Raw genomic sequence first — 23,724 nt, forward strand, 5'->3', positions numbered from 1 at the left:
GGGGCGGAGGAGGAGGTGGGGGGAAGAAGCAAGGAGAAACAAAGAGCACGGCGAAACATTGCAAGCAAAAGAAGAAGAGGTGGAGTCTGAAGGGACGCTCCCCCTCACGCCCCCTTGGGGAGCCAGGAAGGAAGGACACGGGACAGTGGAGGGACGGACAATGCCAAGCCCGGCCGCGCTCCCGAAGGAGGGAAAAGCGGCGAGCGGGAAGGATGGCGGGCAGAGTTTCCTTGGGGCACTTAGTTGCGCGCTCTTGGGGGCCAAACTCCACGTGACGCAAAGCGCGTCACTCTTCGGTTGTGCTGCTGCTTCTCCACGGCCGAAGGGGCGTCCTGGGCTACCCTCTCTCCCTTTCCCACTTGGCGCTGGGGTCTCCGCTGAGACGGAACCGAAAGGCGGCGGCGGCGGCAGCGTTACCGCAGCCGCTCTTCTCCGGCGGAGGCAGTGGGTGGAAATTATGTGCGGGCGGAGGAGGGGAGAGAACTTGGCGGACCGCCTGACTAGGTGGACTGTGGCTGTTGCGCTGCTCAAGTTCGGGGAGGCGCGGGAGAAGGGCGCCCGCCAAGAACTTCGCCACAGGTGCCGCCCCCCTCCACGTTTGCTGCTTCAGAGGCAGGAGAATCGTCGCTCTGGAGGATTTGGGCTTTTTGCCGGTGCCCGATAATCTTGGGGAGGGGGGAGGAAGAGAAGGGGGTCTGCCTCGCTTTGCAACACACGTGTTCATCCACGTCCCGCCACCGGAGTAGCAGCGTTGTGGAGCCGCTGGGGGGAAAAAAGTTACAAAGCTCGTGCGGGCCGGCGAGGTGTGGCGGGAATTAGCCTTCGGCTTCCTTCCCCCTTTAAAAAGCATAACAACATGGGTTTGGCTTGGAGTAGACTCCTCTTTCCTTCCTTCCACCGCTCTGCCTTGTGTTAAAAAGAGCTTGTTGGTGGTACGGAAGAATGGCTGGTTGGGATATTTGGAGAGAGAAAGAGAGATGTGGGCATAACAACAGCAACAACAGTAATCATAATGAAAAGGGACGCCTGGTTCCAGAGTGGCGACAAATCCAAGCGGAAAAAGACGAGCTGGCTGGTTTGATTTTTAGTTTTGTTGGTGGGGGAATTACAGTCCTTTTACAAGCTCGGGCATTGGTGACATAATGGAGCCAGTTCTGCAGGTGCAGCAACAGGTATCTTTCATGGCTGAGTGGACTGAGCTACAGATCAAGTTGCTCCAGTTGTGCTGGGAATGTAGCTGTGCGCTCCGCTCTGGTGTTTGTTTATTGTTAAGGAAGCTCCAGTTTACTTCCAAGTACTGCGTGTGTACTTCGGATTGAAACTGTGAACTCATAGGTAACTTTATGGTTGATGAGCTTATGTGCGTGAAGAATTTAAAAAAGTGGCCGAAAGTGCAGATGAAGCTAAATGAATTGTACATTTAATATTAAACAGATGGCATTTTAATAGATTAAAGGTGCATTTCTCTGGTCTAAATGTGCTTGAAATCTTTTAGAATTCACGTGGTCTGCTAAGGTTATACTATACTTTGTTTTCACTGCCTTCCTGTATAAATAAGTTTTCATCTTCAACAGGCCTTTGCTTAGTATAATTCCAACCTTAATCTACTTCAAGTTTTAATTGTACTGAATTTGAAGGTTTAAAATTGTTGATGAATCCAATGGACTTACCTTGTACTTGTAAAAAGGATAAGTTCTCCAATTTTAAAACGCAACTTGCGTTTCTTGGCTCTTTTTCCCAAACTCCCAGAGATCAATGTTACCTATTAATCTTTTTAACACTCAATGTTAGGAAGACGATTAATAAATATCACTTTATGTATTAGCTGACCTTGTAAATCATTTTAATGGGTTTCAGAACAGAGGCCATACAGATTCATTATTCATAGTGAAGGTTTATCATCTGTCCTTGGGAAAAGTATAAAAACATTCTTCTGAATCATTTATCCATCTTGACAAGATACGTTGTAAGAACTGCAAACTGTTCAAAAGATTTCTCTTAAACATTTTTTTCTGATGTGCTATTATAATTCAACTTCTAGCTCTTGCTCACTATTTCTATTGCAGATTTTTAAAAAAGTTTTTGCAAGTGTATGCGTGTGTGAAATATTTTATATTTCATTACTTATAGCATATTGTAAATATTGTCTCTGCTGTTTGGGGGTATTGGAAATACTGGGCTATAATAATATTTCTTGAATAAGTTTAAAACTTTGTAAATTTGTTTGACTAAGGCCAAAATGTTTTTGCAGAAAACAAATGTTTGCATTTTTCAAATGAAGTTGAAAGTTCCACAGTATTTTCTGTGCCCCCCTCCCAATCAGTTATGTTCCAGGATTCGCAAGAAATTTATCCTCACAACTTCATCCTGGAATGTTCTGTTAAAACATTTCTCGGGAAAGAAATATTTCATCCCACTGAAGGGAATGATACCTTGCTTTACTCGATTAAATATAACTAATAGCGCTAACATTCTGCCCGCTGGTATAAATATTCTTTTTCAGGAAATAGATGTCCACTATGTGTGTACATACAGGTATTGGGGGTTACAGAAATCCTAGTGAAATATTAGCATTAAGTTTGCAGGCACTACAGTACTACACACTGACCAAATTTCAGAAAACTTTTCCCCTCAAAAGGGGTGACATTTAATTGACCTTTGAAGGCTCATTCTGTTAATCATACTCAGTGCACTAAAGCTATGGTCCACTGATCTGGTGTTCTTCCATTTAACCGTGTTCAGCATATAAATTCTGCAGCCTAATTGCTACTTATTGAGCAAGAGTTTCTTTTCTTTTCTGAAAATAGGAGAGACTTGCTTTGCCTGAGGCAGGGCACTTGCAGAGTTCTAATTCAAAATGCTTTTCTGTCATTAGTTGGAGGGTGTGGCTTCTAGTTAGGAAAGGGGTGGAAATTCTTTTCTGATTAAACTGCTTTTTATGTTTCCTGAAGCGATTTCCAATGGCTAGATGGATAACTTTGAGTGTACTGTCTTGTGCAGTGAAGAACATATTCCTAAAAACATTTTCTGATCTATAATTCTTTGCATTTATTTGCTTGGCACACCTGGTTTTGTATTTTGAAACAAGTTAAAATACTATAGAAACATAGGAAAATAATTATGCTAAATGCTACTGTTTATTAGTGTGTACAGAGCTGAAAACATTACAAAAATATTAATCTACATTCCTCAGTTCCAAAATATTGATTAAAAAAATCTGGCTTTCATATCAAGGCTGCTTTTTACACAGTTGGCTATCCTATTTGGAAGGGCAGTTACTGGAGTATTAACTTGGTGACTAGTTAATTGGCAGAACTTTGTACCTCAGATGAGTGTGCATTTGGAACTTGCTTCTTTCTCATTTTAGGACATAATAGTTTCTGAATAACTAAATTTTGTATCCTTTTTGTTTGTAATAGAATGCTGTTCAGCCAGTGGTTAAATTATTAAGGTGCTTCTTGCTTGTGCTTCTCATTTGTGTTAATTTGCCAGTGTAGTTGAAAATAAGTTTTGAGTAAGAGATACTAGGTTTCTACAGTTATTTGTTTCTAAGCCAGTATAAGTAAACTACAGAGATTTTGGAGATTTTCTTCCAAAATTCTATTTATATTTGGCATGAGTGGAGCTTTATCCTAGCATTGAGATAATTATAACCTAATGTACATATGTGCATAGAAAAGTAGACACTTAAGACACAAAAACTAGAGATATATAATTAAAATCTTTATATTTATAAAATCTAAAATATTTATATTATCATATAAATGCATAAGTAAGAGCATTGGTTGTCATCAATAAAAATAGGGGCTTATGTCCTAGTTGTGAAGCATTTCATTCATGTCCCTTAAAATGGGGGTGTTACTTCTGCTTGGTTGCTGTGATTAGTAAAATTGAATTTGTTCCCCAAAAGGGAAGGATAGATTATAATATTTACTTCATTGCTTTGACTTTAAGGTACAAGAATGTTTGGTGTATTTTTCTTGAAAGGCAACCTGATTGAAACTAAATCTTGGTATAAGTAAATCGCCTAGAACGTGATGGGACTTTCCAATGGACTTTGGGGGATTAACATAAGCTCATAGTTTTGTATGGTTGTAGAATAGTTTGTTTCCCTGGCTAATGAATCAAATTATTTTCAAAATTCCATATATAAATTATTTTTAGTCATTTAAATCAGTCCCTTCAAACTTACCTTGAGATGTGGTTAGCTACATCTATGAAAGTTGATATTAAATTTATTTGCTGTCTACTTTGCTGTGAGGGGGCTTACAACAAATGTAATAAATGATCAAGTATGTATATCTAAATTCATTTAATTCTTACAGGCTGTGTTTGCATGTATGCTAAGCTGTGCTTTACATTTGTAGAATAAATCACAGTAGCTAAATGTATATATAAAGTGTTAAAATGAATAGTAACCTTTTCAGTTGGCACTATTATGTGATTTTGTGGGTCTTGGGAAAAGGTCCTTTTTTACTTTAAATAATTTTTGAATTATTTAAAAATAAACACTTAAACCACATTTTATAATCTTGGTTGAAGACTATAAAATTGGATTGCCTGGAGGTGTTTGATTCCTTCTAAGGTGAATGCTTATGATCCGATACAGTTCTCAGCTACAAAACATGTGGGAACAGCAATGAGAATTCTGTAGATACTACAGCATCGTAGTGTAATTACATAGTAAATCTTTTGCAGATTTTAAAACTGCTAATTGTACCACAATGTGCATTTCAGTTGTTGTGTAACAGGACTAAAAACAAATCCTGTATTACTTTTCCTCTCATGTAAGATTTTGTATATGAATGCTTTAAGTTTGTTTAAAACATTTCCCACATGCTAATAATGTAGCTTCTAGTATGAGTTAACTTGCAGGTGCACCAAGATAAAAGGTGTAATATATTAACAGAATTTGAAATACTGTACGTGACCTTGCAAATATATTGTCAGTGCTTCAAACTGGGGGTTTAGTTAATGAACTATTAAAATGTCTATGCTGTTAGCTATAGGCTCTTGTTCCTCCTGAAGCTATATAGTGCATTTAATTGTACCTAAGAGGAATCCTTTCTGTTAAAGGGATTTACAATAAATGCTCCACCTTAGAATATTCTTCAGTGAGGAGCATTTTTTTCCTATCCAATATGTCTTCCTGCATAAGTTACAAAATACTCCCAAAAATAAACACTCCATTTTTAAATACCCTGATAATGACTGCAGTGATAAATATTGCCTTGGTTTAAATAAGATAATAGTTACTATGGCTTGTTGCATAGTCAGCCAGATGTTCAGACTGGATTTGGTATTTTTAGCCACTTATCAAGCCCTTCCCAAAGACCTGGGATAGGCAGATGTTTGATGGTGTAAAAAGTACCATTTTTTCACACACCCAGATGTTTAGACTGGGTTTGGCATTTTAAGTCATTTACTGAATCTCTTCCAAAGACCCGGGATTTAAGTCATTTACTGAATCTCTTCCAAAGACCTGGGATAGGTTTAGTTATACAGTACAATGGAACCTCGGTTCACAAACACTTCTGTTTGTGACCAAATCAGGTGACGACCAAAAATTTGGGAAAATTGTTGCTTCTGTTCACGAACAGATCCTCAGGTGCTGATCAAATACAGCTGCAGTGATTTTCCCTGCCGCAGTGATTTCCCCTTCCGCATATGCGCAGAATTGTAGGCGTATGCGCAGTCAGTCTCACTTCTGTTTGCAACCAAATCTGGTTTTGACCGAAGTCGTAGAACGGATTATGGTCATGACCCGAGGTTCTACTGTATAGACAGTTCTGAACCATAGTGGAAACTGTTTTCTAATAAGTAGCCAATCTTCTATAATATATTTGTATTGGAATTTTATTTTGAAGACTATTAAGATCCAGCATATTAAATACTTTCTGTTGTCGTCTAGAATTCAAAAAATGAATTCATATCTCTGTTGAGTGCAAATGTATTATGAGCAAATCCAATTTAGTTCAGTGATATTTACTTCCAAATAAATGCCTCCAATTTTGCTGTGATTCATGAAACAACTCTGTATTCATTATAATATTTCTGTACTAGAGTATGGAGAATGGATTTGATACCACGACATGAAAATGCATGTAATCAAGTTCGTACAGGTCGTCCTTGACTTATAGTCATTCATTTAATGACTGAAGTTAGAGTAACACTAAATGATTTACAACTGGTTTTCACACATGATTGTTGCAGGATCCCCATGGTCACTTGATCAAAATTCAGACACTTGGCAACTGGCATGTACTTATTACATTTGCATCCTGGGGACTTAACAAATGTGGCAAAAAAAGTCATAACATGGGACAAAACTCAAGTAATCGTGTTGCAATCCACAGAGGTTGAGTTAATATAATATCCTAAATTTAAGACTGAAATTTAAATTTTAGCCCTCATGTACTCCATCATTACAACTGAACCTGAAAAAATCATGCAAATTTAATTCATGCTTTAACTCAAATGTCTAAACATAGCTTTTTGATTTATATTGTAATTGCTAAATTATAAAACACACTGTGTGAATTAAGGCTAGTTAAGATTGTTTAACACTAATGTTGGTAGCACATTTATTTTCACTACAATTAGCAAACATATGTTCTCTTGTCCATTACTATTTTCTTCGCTTTCTTAGGAATACTTAATTCAATAATGCAAGATTCTCAGTCTCATGAAAACAGAGTAATGAAGATTTCACTCTTCTTAATTTGATTTTTAGGAGGTTGGCTGACAAGAACAGTGATCCTAAAAATGTATGAGGTGTCTTAGGTGTTCAAATGAGAAGATTGGATTTTTGTGAGTGAAGAATTTCATTTCTTTAACAACTAGACACCTTTCAGCCAGGTAAACTAAAAATTTTTGCTCATTTAGATCACGGGTTTAATTAATGTTCTAGCACAGCGGTCGCCAACTGGTGGGCCACAGCCCACCGGTAGGCCACGAGAAAATTTTGGTGGGCCACAGAGAAATCTCACCCCCATAGCACCCCTCCCAAAGCAATTAATCCAGGCTGCACAGAAACACAAGGCTGCGTTGCCTACATGGCCCGTGGGAACCCTCCCCCCACTCACTCTTTACCCAGCAAACTTGCCTGCTAAATTGCTATTTTTCCTTTTTCCGACCATCAGCTGTTCTGCTGTGTCGGGAGATTTAAATTAGCTAGGAAGCAGGAAATTGTTGGATTTCTTGCTTTCTAGCTAGTCTTTAAATGTTCAGCTCTGCTTTTAAGCACAGCCGAACCTCTCTTCGGACTGAAGCTTCTATTATTCAGTGCAGAATCACGGCAAGCAAATTTTATGTGACAAACTGAGCTAGCCAAGGCCAAATAGATAGATCACTGAATTAATCTGTGATTCTGTGAACAACTCAATCTGCCTGCTTGCTTTGCCTGATTTTGGGTAAAAGTTGTTCTTTTTTAAATAAAAGATTCAATATTTACATACATGGTGTATTGTGAGTTAATTTTGTGAGTTTGCTTGCAAGCAAATTTTATGTGACAGACTGAGCTAGCCGATGGCAGATAGATAGATCTCTGAATGAATCTGTGATTCTGTGAGCAACTCAATCTGCCTGCCTGCTTTGTCTGATTTGAAAGTTGCTCTTTTTTTGATAAAATTTCAATATTTATATAAATATTTATAATTTACATACAAGCCATGCCCAGCCAGTCACATGACCACCAAGCCACACCCACAAATTAGCCTACGCCCACAGAACCAGTTAGTGGTCCCTAGGATTTAAAATTATGAGTTTGGTGGTCCCTGAGATCCAACAGTTTGGCGACCCCTGTTCTCGCACACAACAGAACAGTAGGTGTTGCTCCATGTTTCCTATGTTCCAAACTCCGTGATCTATTTTGGAATATCTACCTGAACATTATGGAATTAATTTCAGAAAATATGAATTAAAGAGTCCAGATGCATTAAGTTATGGCCATATATTGGCCAGGGACAGTAATTCCCATTTCCAGAAATCTTTCAGTGGAAAATACTGAATAGTTCAAGGAATATTAAAACAAAAGACAGAACTTGCTAGTGTTAAAAATATTTTTAATTTTTGTGGGGAGCGTTTATATGAAAGGAATGAAATATTTTCTATGAAAAGACAGTGATAATTCAATTGATTGTAATAACCCTTATGACTGTTTTGGGAAACTCCCCAATATTATAGTAATATCAAATTCAGATAAGTGTAAAAACTCTGGGTGTTTTACTATGATTACCCATGGGTGGTGCTTGATTCCCAATAATTACGTGGACGTGATTTACAGTTTTCTAAAGTTGTATAAATTGTTTGTTATTGCCTTCTTTGGAATATTTTTTGACTTGCCAGGTTTAGCATACAGTTGTGGAATTCTGTGGTGGTATCCTGTCCAACTTCAAAATGGCCTAATCTTTCTTAGCTTCCCAGCCCAGACAAACTCAGCTTGGTGCAACCATCTGTTGAGACCAAAAAAAAAAAGTTATCTACCAGAATGTAAACTGACAGCTTTTGGGAAATTCATTCTCTCTTCTTTAGGTTTTAAAAACTTCTCCAAAATTTTTAGAGCAAAGACATGATACAGTTTAATGCCTCTGGTATTTGGCAAGGTCTCAGCGGATGGCATAACTGTTGAATGTTGGACAGGGGAACTAAGCAGGGCTAGGCCTAGTTAGTACCTAGATCTACAAAGATACAGAAATACTGTAAGTTAGACTAGGGCATTGAAAAGACACACTGGAAAAAGGCAGTTGTAAATCTCTTCTGAATTGTTGCCCAAGTAACTGCATGGATGTGTCAGTTAAGTTCCGAAGAGTTAAACTCAAATCTTAGGGAACTTTATGAAAGCTTTGAAGCCCTTCACTGCAATTTTTGTTAAATCTCTTTATTCTGCTTTGGTCATATTGATTAGGATTAGAATTGTCCTTGTATGTTAAATAGGAAGTTGGTGAAGCTTACCTGTGTTTCAAAACCAGCTGGCTACATGGTATAAGGAAATGAATGAAAATTAGTCCAAACATCAATTTGATTTATTTAGTCTTTGGATTCTGGCCATGGATTAGCCTCTATAGATTAATTTAAATGAATGTTTGGAAAAAGATGACTTTTGATCGGGAGTGTTTGATTGTGGTAGCAATTGAATTCTTCTGTATGAAAGCAGTTTGTAGTTCGTTCCATTGACCTTAAACTATGCTTTATTAAAATTGCCTCCCATTCATTTGACAAATAATTTATTTGCTTTCTTTTTCTGAGATAGGAATAGTTGCACAGCCATTAATTTTTTATATGTGAATTGTTTGCTACATAAATCATAGCTAAGGGTGGGAATCTCTGTTAGCTGTCTCCAAAATGAATACTTTTGTTAGTCCAAAATACTGAAACGCTGAGGCAGCATTTACAAGCTTTTAACAAAAAAACAAACTTCATTGATTGAAGTCAACAATGCAGGAAAACATTGCATATTATTATTCTGTTGTCCTGCAAAATGGAACTCCAATTGTATGCTGAAAACTGAAGCACTTTAGACATAACCTTCTACTGACTTTGGTACAGATATAATCTGGTTGACGTCAGAGAGGAACCATAAATGTAGAAAATGAAATGGGGCATTGTTGACATGGTGATCTTCAGCTAATGAGCTCTAATGGGGCTTTTTTTTCTCTGGCAAATTAGAAATGATATATTGGTATGAACAAAGGCTAATCTTTGTGAGGAAGTATAAAGTAGAAAAACCTGCTGGTGATATTCCTTACTTAGGTAGAACAATAATAGCATTTTATTTATTTATTTCATCTCCTTTAACACTTTTAAAACTGATGGGTGTTTTTCAGGCTTATAACACAGATTGAAATGTGTCCTCCATATTCTGTATAGATTGTTACACCAAATTGGGTACCGCAGCTAGAATCCCAAGACTAGTTTGAAATCTGTTCCAAGATAGAAAGTTGATCCTTTTCTAAAACACTATCAGGATGCCAAGTACTAAAAATGCCTGGAATGCATAGCATTGGAAGTTTGCTTTGTTTCCTTAGTGACTTGATTCATTGAGAAAATGTGGTTTCCTTAGGAGGCTTTAATAGCTTTGACTTTAGTGGTGAATAAAAGGAATCAATTTCTAGTACAATTTAGCTTGTTTTCATCTGCTGTTGAAGGACAAGTTTTCTTAACCTTGGTGTAGAGAAATCTAACCTTGTCTTTTCTAGGAAGTAATTTATGAGGATCTTTTACATTTATCAGTCGAAGTAAATAATTCTGCAAGTATGCATTTCAAATAACTAAAACATTTTTATGTATCAGCTTTCACTGTGAATATTTTATGGATGGAGGAGGAGAATGGCTCAGTCTCTTTCCAATGCCTTTATTTTGACACTCTTGTTCATTGTAATTGTTATAGCAATAAATTCTTACAAAACAGTCTTTAAGCAGTGCTTATGTTGACTTTAAAAAAAAGGAGAATTAGGATTGTTCATAGTAATCCAGGTTTGATATTCTGATAATAACATTAGGGTTATTGCAAAGCTTCTATGAGTATAAAAGTATATTAAAAAGTTAATGGAGCTGTTACAGTATCTAATAGCTCATTAGATATTTTTGGAAATATCAGTCCAGTTGGATAAAGTGAATAATGTTTTTCTTGAAGCAAGCTAATCTTAAGGAACAGCTGGACATATTTACTGATTGCCTCTTTTAACTCAATAGGAACCTTATGCTTGGGATACTTGCCTGTTACATCATATTGATTACATAGATTTCTGCAGACGGAAATTTTAGAAACTGCTGTAGTGAAATGGCATCCTGAAGCACAGATGGTAGGGAGGATTCTCTAAGTCAACCTGCTTGGATCTAGGTACAGGTTAATAAGAAAACAACAACAAAGGAATGAATATTGCTATTGACAGGGAGCGATTGTAAACATCCTCGACTGGAAGCTGTGAAGAAGCAGACAGGGCTTTCAGTCGGATGTTTGCAGCTGCCAACTGCCATGGGCGCCAAAACTTCAGAAATCTTTGAGCATGTTCCTAAAAAAGAAATAAAGTGGTCTTTATAAAAATGCAAACTTGTCTAGGGTTCTGAAGGCCTGAAATACTCACGTGTAAAAAGAATGCTTTGGGAGAAGGGTGAACATTAGGATTACAGAAGAAAAGTAAGAAATGCAAAGAGCTTGCTGGCCGGGGTGTGTGTGTGTGTGTGTGTGTGTTCCGGCCCTCACATACCTTTAGATCTCAAAGATACTAAGATCTCTTAGTATCTTAGCACTGTTTTGTACCATAATTGTTTTCTTCTTTCTGAGGAAAAATGCAAATCTTAGATTGCTTTTTCCCCCTGGAATGTTTTTATGCTGCCCTAAGCAGATTTTGGTGTTTGATCCTGTTTACTTAACTTTTGGTTTTATTTATTAAATATAAAGATGGCATGAAATTTGTGAGTATCAAGAAGCACATATTTTTCTTTTTTCTTTTTTAAGTTTTAAAAACAGTTTTATTTACAAATTTAAAAACGTACAATTTCAAAAATACAAAAACAATAATAACACATAATTTTTTACATTTGTTGTCGAATTTGGTAAGTCCTAAAAATCATTATTGACTAGTACTAGTTACATCTTCACTCATTATCACATCCTAAGCGCTAATTTTGTGCTGCAGTTGCTTTTTTAAAACCGGAAGACGGATACGTTTCCCCATCCTGTTAAACCAACCACCTCCCTTTTCTAGAATGCATCATTTTGTGACTTGTTTCATTCATTTATTCAACTTGCATGTTTCATTTCTGGAATCTTTGGCTTATGATATTAATATTGAGTGATTAAAAGCAAAAATCAATTAAGTCAATTATAATCAATCGGTCTAATGGGCCACCATTAACAGTAGAATAATATTACTCATGTCCAGATGAAAAGTCTGTTTTAATATCTTTCTGGGACAAAACTAGTAGGGAAGGTGTGGTCCAGATATCCAAGAATAATCTGTTCCAGAGGAGGGGGCCATTAACGAGAAGGCTGAGCTTGGAACGCATGTGGATTCAACATAGACAAATTAAACCTGGAGAAAATAATGACATATAGGCTGTGAACCATGAAATACTTTAAATGTGAAATCTTGAACAACACTTGGAAGCAGAGTGGCAGCCAGTGCAGCTCCTGCACAAGATGTAATTATCCAGAGGCCTCTATCTTCTGTTCCAGAGGAAGACCCTATAATTATGGGCTAGCTCCATATGTGGAAGCATTGCCCCATTCAGACTGGCTGTCTCTGAACTGTCAAACTTTGAATAGATAGCCACTCTGTAAGATTCTAAACCTGTTCCTCTTCATAGAGACTTTTAATAGCCCCCAGACTCCAGGTAAAGACTGCTACTGAATATCTTGTGCATTCCAATGACAGATACATAATTGGGTATCATCAGCATAGTCATCCCTTTGTCAATGGATGACTTCTCCCAAAGGCTTCATCTAGAAGAGGGCTATCATATTTGTGGCACGCGGACTGGATGCATCATGTGCTGGCCACGTCCATGCCTGGTTTAGCAGAAAAAAAGTTGCAATACATCATGTGACGATGTGAGTTTGACACCCCTGATCTCGAAGTTAAGCAGTAAGGAATGGCTGAAATCTATTATATCCACCAACAAAATGTCCAAGAGTTTGCTCTTTCTGTATCCACTAGGACTTGGCTACTGTGTGAGCCTTGGAGGAGGTGATTACATCAATATTATCTCTAAATTTGCATAGATTGTTGTACTCAAGATTTCCTACTTCTAAATTACTGTGAGATACAGTTGCTTGTACTTATAGAGCTTGATCTTCAAGCTGGGGAGAGCCATGGATGTTCATCCTGGGATTAAAATTTTGTCTTTTTAGAGTTTGTCTAAGTCCCTGCCTTGCCTTGTTTTTGTTGGAAATTCGTAGCCAGCCAATGATTTAAAACACAATGGGTTACCCTACAACTTGCAATGTACCTGAGACTTTGATGACAGTCAATTGGTTGGTCTTTTCTACATATTTGCCAGCAGAATCCAGTTTACTAATGAAATCTGCATACATCACATAAATGTCTATTCAGCTGTTTGAATTCAAGCTAGATTGCTTTGTGATTTTAAAGAATCAAGGAGAGTTTAGTTTTATGCCTTTCTTTCTCCCTGTCTTTGCCTGGCTTCTATTAACCTACTGAGACCATTTCAGATATTACTAAAGTAAATAGGTATTGTGCAATTGTGCTACTCTAGATTAAGCTTGCATTCCAATATGCTGCCACTTGAATTAAGTATGTTACAAAGATGGTTGAAAATTGATATTTGGCTTGGATTTCTCTTTTACTTTTGACTCTTTGGGGCCTTGCCTTCTTTTCTTGGCTCCATAAACTTTTAAAATGCAACTGTTGGAATGCTGTTCAAAATTCTGTGTTGTAACCTGATTTGATAGGAAGAAGTTGTGTTTTTTTAATGAAGCCCAGAAAATTTTAAGATAGCCATGCAAATACTTAAACCTGAAATAGTGGATTAAAGGATGAAACTTACTCATTTATAGTCATATACTGAAACTAGTGTTAATATAGACAGCAATAGGCACTTCAGCTCTCTAGAAGACTGACAGTTGTGAAGTTCTATCTTTGGCCTGAGGCTAGGCAAAACTCCTGTGCACAGTGAGTAGTAATACTGATACGTGCTTTGGTAAATTTCACTCCTCTCAGTGAATGGACAATATGTGTAACAACATGGTTTACATATAATCATAATTTGTTTAAATATTGTACAAAATTGCTTTAGAGTTCCTGATTTGTGGTTAGCTTGTTTATCATGTTTTGGTCTAAATGACACGGTTTACATGCTGCACTTAACAGTTAATGAAACTCAATGGCTTAAACCGGTATCTTGTATCCTGTAATACGAAACTAATTTAAATCGGTAATGAGTATGAAATGTGGTAAGCCATATACTATTAATTGGACCACTGGACTTTAAAACTGATGTTGAAGTTTCCTACTCAGCAAAATCCTGTGAAATATTTCTCTAATAATAGAAAAAAAGCGAAACCACTGTGATATAAGGTATCTATATTCATAAGAATACCAAACTTCGCAGGAATTCAAAAATAATGTTTAAAAGTTCTCAACAATTCCTAAGTGGAGAGATTCTTTTTTAAAAAATTTCAACGAAGACTAAGAATATGTGATGCCTTCAGAATGTGAATGTTGACTTTCTGTTCAGAAGATTAGTTAGACTTATGCAGATTATCTTGTTTGAGTTTCTTGCAGTTTTGGGTATCCACTTGTTAAAAATTGACTTGACAGCATCTTTCTGAGAACAAAGAAAAATGGTGAATTATATGGAATTTGTTCAGAGAAATAAACTAATATTTTAAAAAAATATTTCAGCAGATTTTATTTACTTTATATAGTTTGGGCTTGTCTTTTTATCCATGCACAACCTGGATCGTGATTATCTCTCAGATTATAAACATGCTTTGTGAATATGTTAGCAGTTGTGTAAATTGTACATAGCTAAAGTACTGTGTAAATCTATTGAGATAGGTCTCTGTTACTCTTCATTTTACTTTTCAAAATTCAGTTGATGCCTGAAAAGATTGATTTTTATTCAGTAACTGAGTTTGGGAATTTTCTTTTTGTACAAAGATATCAACTGAAACAGGGAAATCTGTTAGGAAATTACAATTTTCTCCCATTTCAATTTTTGTAGCCTTATTTTGGAATATAGGGCCAGTGAGTCCAAATTGCTGGTTGTCTTGAACAAAATAATTTTATTTGAGACTACTCTCAACAGTTTTCTATCAAATAATACAGCTACAGTGACAGGTAATATCTGTTATCCTGTCCTTTGTGTAATAGCAATGGCAGTAGTACTTAGACTTACATGAGACCCATAGCGCTTTACAGCCTTCTCTAAGCAGAGCAAGCATATTTACAGAGCAAGCATATTGCCTCCAACAATCTGGATCCCCACTTTACCAGCCTGAAAGGATGGAAGGATGAGTCAACCTTGAGCCAGTCAGAATCAAACTCCAAATTGTGGGCAGAGTTTGCCTGCATAGCTGCATTCTAACCATTGCTACACCAGGCAAATGATTGCTTCTATAAATTGATAAACAAGAGGCAAGTGGTTAGCACAAAGGGGTCCTGATTGAGTCTGCTATACTGCTTCCCCCAAGATAACTACATCTACAAACCATTTATCTCCAGACTGTTGAGAAGTAAGTGCTGGGTGGTTACAAGTTCCAGTTCATGCTAACCCTACAACTGAATATAAAACAAATCCTGAGCTTAAGTACATGACACTTAGATCATAAACAAGTTGTTTTGTAGGTGTGCAACTTTGCAGAAGGAGAAACATTTGCTTCAAAAGATACAGGAAAAAAGCAATAAAACAATTAAAGTATCTTTTCTTGCCATGAGGGAAAAATCCTATAGAAATTGATGTTCAGACTGGAAACAAAACATTGGGAACCACATGAGTTAGGAAGCTGCAGTCTCTGAAATACGAAGGTAATGAATGTTTTTTCCTTCCTTGCTTTGAATATTAACATTTTCGGCCAGCTCTTAGGGACTGATTATAAGACTCATATAAAGGTTATTTCAGTAAGGCTATAGAATTACTGTGCCCAGACATATAATTAAGATAGCAGTTTAGATAGCTTGCAAGTAATATAATGAAGTCTTTTATAATAGTCTTTTCAATCCAATATCATGCCTAGAGTAGACTTAAGGAATCATTTGGACCAAGATTACTTAAGACTATTTTTGTACACTTTGAGCTGAATAGGTCCGTTTTTAAGAAAATCTCAAACCAGTCCATGATTGTTTCTAATTTTTGTCATATTCATACTGGTAATCCTTGAGTTATAACTGTAATGGAGCCTGCCCATCATGATTTTTAACAAGTGTGGTCATAAAGTAGGTCAGATTTTACAGTCCTTTTTTGTAGCAGTCGTTAAGTGAACACCACAGTTGTTGAATGAACCCATGATTCGTATGGGACAGTTTTTCCTGGGAAGTAAATATCATAAAGATCATGTGACGGTGGGATGCAAATAATGAATAAACTATGGCTTCATACAGTCACCATGGTGAGTACTCTTAGTCAAATATCTTGTTTATATATGTGCTGGATAAAAGTAGTTACACATCTATCAGTAGAAGTACACCATAATACATGTGTTTGAGAATTAGCATGTTCAGTTGGTCTAGCTGTTGTAAATCATGGTTTATAGCCTATTGCTGCTTAACAATGATTAATCGATAGCATTATCTTAGCTAGGTTATGCAACATTCTATTACTGTTTGGTTTGGCTTATCAAAGAAAACGAACTCGGGTAAAATTTCTTTTGGATGAGAGATTTCAGAATTATTTCCTAATGGTTTCCTCAATATTGAGTTTTTGATGGCTGATAGAGGTGTAAGTAGCCATTTAAACCAAAAAGAATGAGTTGTGATGCATTTTTCAATTATTGAATTACAGAATGGATGGATATTTTTTTTCTTCTTGCTACACAAACCTAAGTACTCAAGTCTCTCTTCACACCACTGCTCTGATTACTAATTTTAACTTTAGCATGCCATTGATAGAGGATTCTTTAAATGCTAAAAGATAGAATTAGACAACCAGTGGGCACTATTTAGACATTTCAGGAGATGGGGTAGAAGTTTCAGAGCTCTAGATATAGGAATCTATCCCATTCGCCCCTCCCCCTCGTCCCTTCTAGTTCTCCAAAGTCTACTAAGGAATGGATTGATTTTAATCAACAGAAAAATAATACCAGAATAATATATAGCAAAAACATTCAGAATTCTGGAAATACTATAAATGTAAATTTGACAGTGCTGCTTACGCATGCATTATAGAAGTATGTGTTTTTTCCAAGCACCAAGATCAGATTTTGACAATTCTTTTGCATCTATTTTAAATAAAGCATTGCATTTCTCTGACATTGGCTTGAAGGAAATAAAAGAAGGAAGAATTATGGATGTAAAATGAATGAATTGCTACTTCATTTGTTCTGTTTAGTGATGAAAGCCAGTGACCATATATGCATCCAGCATGGCTTCCTTTGGTTTGGCTCTACAAGTGTCAGTTTATAAGTACAAATATTTACAAGGTTTACAAGTATCAATTCTTTAACATCAGTGAGAATGGGATCATTGTCAGTAATATAGGGTGGGTAGTACCTTCTAAATATATGCTTGGAGAACCAGCTCAGCTATTTTCTTCCAGCAAAAGAAGGGAATTGAGTTCACATTTACTCCAGTTTGTACATATCCAATAAGCTGAAGAAGGGAATGGAAATTCTTATCACAAAATCTTCATTGTGTTAGAAAGGAAGAGAAGGCAATTTGATTATTTTCAATTAGCAACTAACTTAGCAAGAGTGAGAGGCATAATAATAGGATTGATCTGTTATTAAATGTCCATGTAATATTTTATTACAGATTAAATGCAGAAGAAACAATAAAACATTTGTATTAGGATCCAAATACAAAGAAGGGATAAAGCCTAACTTGAAAAATAAGTCTGTTTTAATGTTTCCTGATTTGTGTTTTTTTTACAATTTATAGAATAAAAATAGTCTTTGTTTTCTTAAGTTTTCGCGGGTACTTACATGTATGGTATTCAGCTTTGTTCGGGTATTTTCCCACGTCATTATAGTTGTGCTTTTAAAGTTGTAGCAACGTTTCGGCAGAATCTCATCTGCCATCATCAGGCTCTTCTGTATTGTGTTCGTCTGTGAGTCAGACTTTCACAGCCGTTTCTGTTTTAAATTTGGGGCTAGCCAACTGCTGTGCCAGAATGGTTTTTTCTTCATCCTGATTGGTTGGGAGTCTTGGTCTGTGTTTATTGGTCTTGGAGTTTGCTGTGTTCTGCTTGATTGGTGTTTCTAATATCTTCTGTCTGTTTTGTGGCTTTTTTTTTGTCTTGATGGTCTTTAGATCTAAAAAATAGTCTTTAGATATATTCACTTTTACCAGCTTATGTACTTTTTGCAAATTATTTAACATGGTATATTTTCTGTATATTTACAATTTGATCTTACGACTTTGAGGAGCTGACAAATTTGCAGATGAAATTATTTTATCACACTATTAATGAATTTGTAATGCTTAGATAAAAAAAATCTGCCTTTCTGACATATTTATTTTAATCCTATATCAATATAATGGGTACTACAATGTCAGGTCCATATATTGATTAATGAAATTAATGCAGTGGAAAAAATGTGACCCATAACCTACATCTGTGTTATAGAGAAAAAAAAAACTTTCTCAAATTTTCTAGTCAATGGGAGCACAGCATTTATCCCTTATATAGGAGACAGGCCTCCTGACTCTTAGGCAACAACTAAGTAATGATTTTTTTATATTTTTAATAAAAACAACCCAGTCCATCAACAGAGTTCTACACTGTCTATATGTGTGCATTTTTTCTCGGGCTAAAGTTGCCTAACATGGAAACAGAACTTTGTATGCAATTTTGGTATCCAGAAGCTATTCTTAGAACACATCCATTCTCAACCATTGAAAGTAAATTATAAAAGGAGTTTAGGAAGAGACCCTACTCTAGACTGTCCTGCTCAAGCAGGGGGTTGGACTAGATGACCTCCAAGACCCCTTCCAACTGTTCTACGTTTTCTGCTGTTGCCTTCCACCCTCTGGAACATCTTACCCCCTCTTTTCAAGGTGAGGTCGGCCCCGCTCTTCTGGCCTTCATAAAGTGTGTTAAGATATGGTTCTGTCCATTGACATGGGGTCTAAGAGTAATATCCAGCACTGGGGATAGTTGGTGTTGTGAGGGTGTTCCCTCCACTTTATTAAATTTTTAACTTTTAATACTTTTAAATGTTTTTAAATTTATTCTTTTATATTACAATTTTTTTTATTGTAAGCTTCCCACTTAGGTGAGATGGGTGTTGCAGAAATGTGATGAATAAATAAATAAACATTCTAAAAAAATCTTTCAAGGAACATCCGACCCTATTTTTTGGACTGTCTTATGAGAATTAAATTAAATTTAAAATAATATGTAAATACATTAATTAAAAAATTAAAACCCTTTCTGAGGTTAAAAAATAGTCTTACCTCATCTTGATGTTCAATGTAAAGTAAAAAAAACCTGCAATAACTGTTTTTGTTGAATTGTATAAATATGTGTTAGTTCAAGTGAGGTGCCTTCCAAAAGCTATATTGTCTTGACATATGAGCTGCTGATAACAATTCGGTGATTTCACAAGTAAAGCATTGAGTAAGTTAAGTCCAGGGTTTTAAGGAGGAAAAGTTTTTACAGAGTAATTTCATTTACAATAGAGAAAATTATGGAAGCTCCTTGCTAGAGATTTGTAAGCACTGTCTCCCAATTTACAAAAAGTTCTGTCTTATAAAAAGCCTTTAAAATTAGATGGGACTTATTTCTTAGGTTTTTTTAAAGTGCATTTTGTCTTAAAACACCTGCCAGATTCTTTTATCTATAGAAGGTATCCTGAATAGTTGCTAAGTGCAATTTTTAAAGAGTTGACATCTTTTTGTCCACAATCTTGAGTGCTTTGACAATTAGAATTGTACAGTAGCAAGTTAGAGAATTATATTGCAATAGCAAATATTATTTTAAAGATATGAGGGTGCAAGAGAGACAGAGCTGCAAAAGTTAGATATGATTTTTGAGATATTTGAAAATCAGGTAATCTTATATAGATAGCTTTTAATCCCATTTTAGAAGTGAAAGATAAAATAGACACATACCATCTAAAAGATTACTCTGCAGAACAACTAAACATTTATACTATATTTTTAGGGGGTTGGGGTTGGGTGACTATTTGTAAAGCTCTCTTCCTCTCAGGTTTTCCCTCATATTTCTTTCATGTAAAAGTGGAATTTAGTAAGGATTTTTAAAAAATGAGAATATTTAAAAGAAAAATTGAAGATGAATGTTTTGTTTTAATTTTGCTTTCCCTAATCAATTAATTACAATGTTTAATTACAAGTCAGATATATTAATTTATATTGAACTGTTGAAATATAGGCATAAGCTTTCTATGGTCCTATAAATACACACAGAAAATATTTATATGAATTTCCCATGCTGCCTTCTATCACATGACACTGTTTATGTTATAAATCCCTTTTCTTTCAGATAGTTGTGTATATTGAGCTATATGAATGATTTAGCTTGAAAGTCTCTGTAAATAATACTGTTTAAAACATGTATGTTCTTACTGTATGCTTGATTCTATGCTCTAATTTATTTCCCCATAACTATTGCCCTGGGTGTAAATGGCTATTTGTTTATATATTAATGATGGCAGCATCTGAGCAGGTTGGAAAATCTTGGTATCATCAACTGACAAGTAACCTGGTTAGTATATATAAGAGAGATCCCTGGGAATTTACAAGTTGTAGATTAGAGTAGGAAGTCAGAAAAAGTCACAGAAGGGAATAGCAGACTATTTCTATGTTTAGCAATATACAAGGATCTGTCCATGAAGTTCATCAAGGTATTGAGCTTGATTTGAGGGGAGATTTGACTTGCCCACAAAACATACTTTTTTTCAGATGATAAGAATGTCAGTTTTTATTGAAATAGTCAGTTTCTACTTTGAGGAAAGCAGTCCCGTCTCTACTGTTTTTCCTATTTTCTTAAAACCACAAATCAGCCTAAAAAGACATAAGGAAAAACTTATTATCATGAAGGAATGTAAAAAATGTTCATGCTTCCTCCTCTTAAGCGGGAGACAAGGGAGTGTCAGGACACTAGTACTGAATTAATTCCATCCATTTGACCTCAAAGATATAGAAAGGGGGAGGAGAATGCAGTTGTTGGATTCTGCAGTGTCTTGAGGTGTGATGTTGGAAAAAACCTGCTGAGGTTAACAAGCTGCTGGAATGTGTATCCAGTTTCCTTGACCAAATCATTGTAAGTCTTTGAAATCAGCCTCTTGATGATTCAATACCAGAACTCCAGAAAAGGAAAATAATATTTTTGATGATTACTTCACAGGTTGTCCATATCCATGACCAGAACATATATATCCTTATTTTTGAATGATCAAATTTACAAGTTGCTTAGATCAAGTAACACCATGCGATTTGGTGAGTAATTTCTATTTTCTAAGGGTACCATAACAATATGAATGGAATTTTTGGCATATTTTTAGGAAAAAATACTAATTAAATATATATATGGTATTCAGCTTTGTTCGGGTATTTTCCCACGTCATTGTAGTTGTGCTTTTACAGTTGTAGCAATGTTTCGGCAGAATCTCATCTGCCGTCATCAGGCTTCTGTATTGTGTTCAAATACAGAAGCCTGATGATGGCAGATGAGATTCTGCCAAACGCTGCTACAACTTTAAAAGCACAACTACAATGACGTGGGAAAATATCCGAACAAAGCTGAATGCCATACATGTAAGTACCTGCGAAAACTTAAGAAAACAAATTATATATATATATATATATATATATATATATATATATATATATATATATATATATATATATATATATATATACAACCAATGAGAACACACCCCCACCCAATCAGAACACAGCCAAGCCCCCACCCAATCAAGTCACACCCCCACTAGCAGTTAAAAGGAAGAAGCAACTGCAAGCTCACATCACTCTGAGAAGCACAGAGCTGAAGACAGAAGCCTGAAGATGATGAATGAGACTTCATCAAACGTATATACTTCCAATCTTGTTTTAACCAAAGATCCACATCAAATACCGAGAACCTCAGAAAAATATATATATATATATATATATATATATATATATATATATATATATATATATATATATATATATATAGGCAACGTTTCGGAAAACCCGATAGTTGTTCTTTAAAGTTGTAGCACAGCACACATCTGCCATCATCAGGCTTCTGTACACACACACACATGATGGCAGATGATTCTATGATGATATATATGATGGCATATGATATATATATATATATATAACTATAAATACAATGATATATATATATACCAAGCCGAACACCATACATGTATACACACTTACAAACATACATATACATATACATATATACATATACATATACATATACATATATATCTTTTTATTTTGTTCTGTTACAACAGGGCTGTCAAACTCCCGGCCCATGGGCTGGATGCATCATGCGCTGGCCACACCCACGCCCGGTTTAGTGAAGGGGAAAAAAGTCCCTACATGTCATGTGATGCTGCTGTAACAATATGAGTTTGACACCCTGGTGTTACAACATCCCTGGGGACAGGTGATGAGTTGATTGCTGGTATAGTATAAAGGGGAGTTTAGAATAAATCCTGTCTGCTTTGTATATGAAAAGAGAAAATTCAGCAAACTGTAAACTAAAATGTAGCATGTAAATGTTTGTATTCTAAGTAACATCCCTTGGGGTTTATTTTATTCCCAGATCGGATTTGTAAGATAGATACTGATAAAAACTATGCTGAGGTTATCTTAGATGCAGCTGGCTTGTTTAAAGCCTAGAAGGGTATTGAAAGTTGGAAAGAAACTTTAACCTGCTATTCCAGTTCCCTAAACTCTCTTGATATTACTTCTTGTCTGTCACCACTCCATCCATTTTTAGCTCTATTAATTTTCCTTTGTCATTGTTCCTGTGTGTACAATGGACATTTTCCAAAACGTAAGGCAGAAACATTTTAGGAAGGGTAAACTTAGGTCAAGAACATCCATTTTATTAAAGAGGGAATCCAACTTTCCAGTCTTTATTAGACACAGCAAGATTTATGCCTTTCTGTGTTTTTATATAAAGCACTAGATGAATATAGACCATAAGATGAAAATCTAAGTTTGCTATGACATAGGCAGGGGTGGGATGCTATTGGTTCTGCCCGGCTCTATAGAACCGGTAGCTCTGAAGAGCAGCAGACACTGAACTGGTTCTGTGTTTTATGCTGTTTGATCCGCCCACCTGCGGGCTCTTACCTGTCCTTTATTTCCTGCTTTTTCAACCTCAGCTGCTTTGCACGGCACAGCTGTAGTTGAAAAAGGGGCGTGCATAAGTGCACCATCGTGCCTCCCGTCCCTCTCCTATTGTCCCCATTTATTTGTACCTAATTTCCTGTATTCTTACTCATGTTTATACTTATACCTATTATCTTGTAAGTGCTTGACAAATAAAATAAAAAGCAGGAAAAAAGTGGCTTTTCAAACACTGGGCAGCACTTTTCAGCTGTTCGGGCAGCATAGCTTAAGGTTTTTTACACACGTGCGCAGTGCGCATCAGGCACACATGCGCGCAAAGTGCGCATGCCCACGCAAAACATAGTCACTGAACCGGTAGTAACACCGGTGGAATCCCACCCCTGGACATAGGGCTTTTCTTTCCAAGCTGCAGTCTTCTATATTTGAACCATGTTTCTCGGAGGTATTCTGAAAAATTAATGTTTTACAGATTTATTTTGTCAGTATGATTTACTTTTATGTATTTAGAGCAAGGTTTTGCTTTTTGTCTATCAATGTGATTAAAGAAATTGTTTGAAATTTGATTTGATTTGACCACGTTGCAGTATTTCCTAATATTTAATTTGAAGAGTACCATTCCATTCATTTAAATTGTTATTTATTCATATCTAGCTAAATATTATACCCATTTTCATCATTTACTCTTGTTTTGGGTTAGAAAGCAATCATTTTGAGAACTGGTAAAGTGTTGAACAAGGTTTAAATTAAACTTCATTCTGAAAGCTTGGGTAAAAATCTA

At 36.0% G+C, this 23,724-nt stretch overlaps 1 long non-coding RNA gene across 2 annotated transcripts; it reads left to right on the top strand.

Moving 5' to 3' along the window:
• The first annotated feature begins 37 nt into the window (after nucleotides 1-37).
• Nucleotides 38-23,509, top strand: LOC148132967 (uncharacterized). 2 transcript variants are annotated; one of them, XR_015745561.1, is made up of 4 exons: nucleotides 459-579; nucleotides 6,734-6,858; nucleotides 20,989-21,080; nucleotides 22,097-22,927. It is a non-coding gene; the product is annotated as an uncharacterized LOC148132967 (long non-coding RNA). The 2 variants fall into 2 exon arrangements; XR_015745562.1 differs by lacking the exon at nucleotides 6,734-6,858 and having other exon boundaries at nucleotides 38-579; nucleotides 22,097-23,509.
• The last annotated feature ends 215 nt before the right edge of the window (nucleotides 23,510-23,724 follow it).

Source organism: Notechis scutatus, chromosome 1 (assembly GCF_049901735.1).
Source record: "Notechis scutatus isolate UNSWTSFEM ecotype Mainland chromosome 1, rNotScu1.2, whole genome shotgun sequence".
NCBI lineage: Eukaryota > Metazoa > Chordata > Lepidosauria > Squamata > Elapidae > Notechis > Notechis scutatus.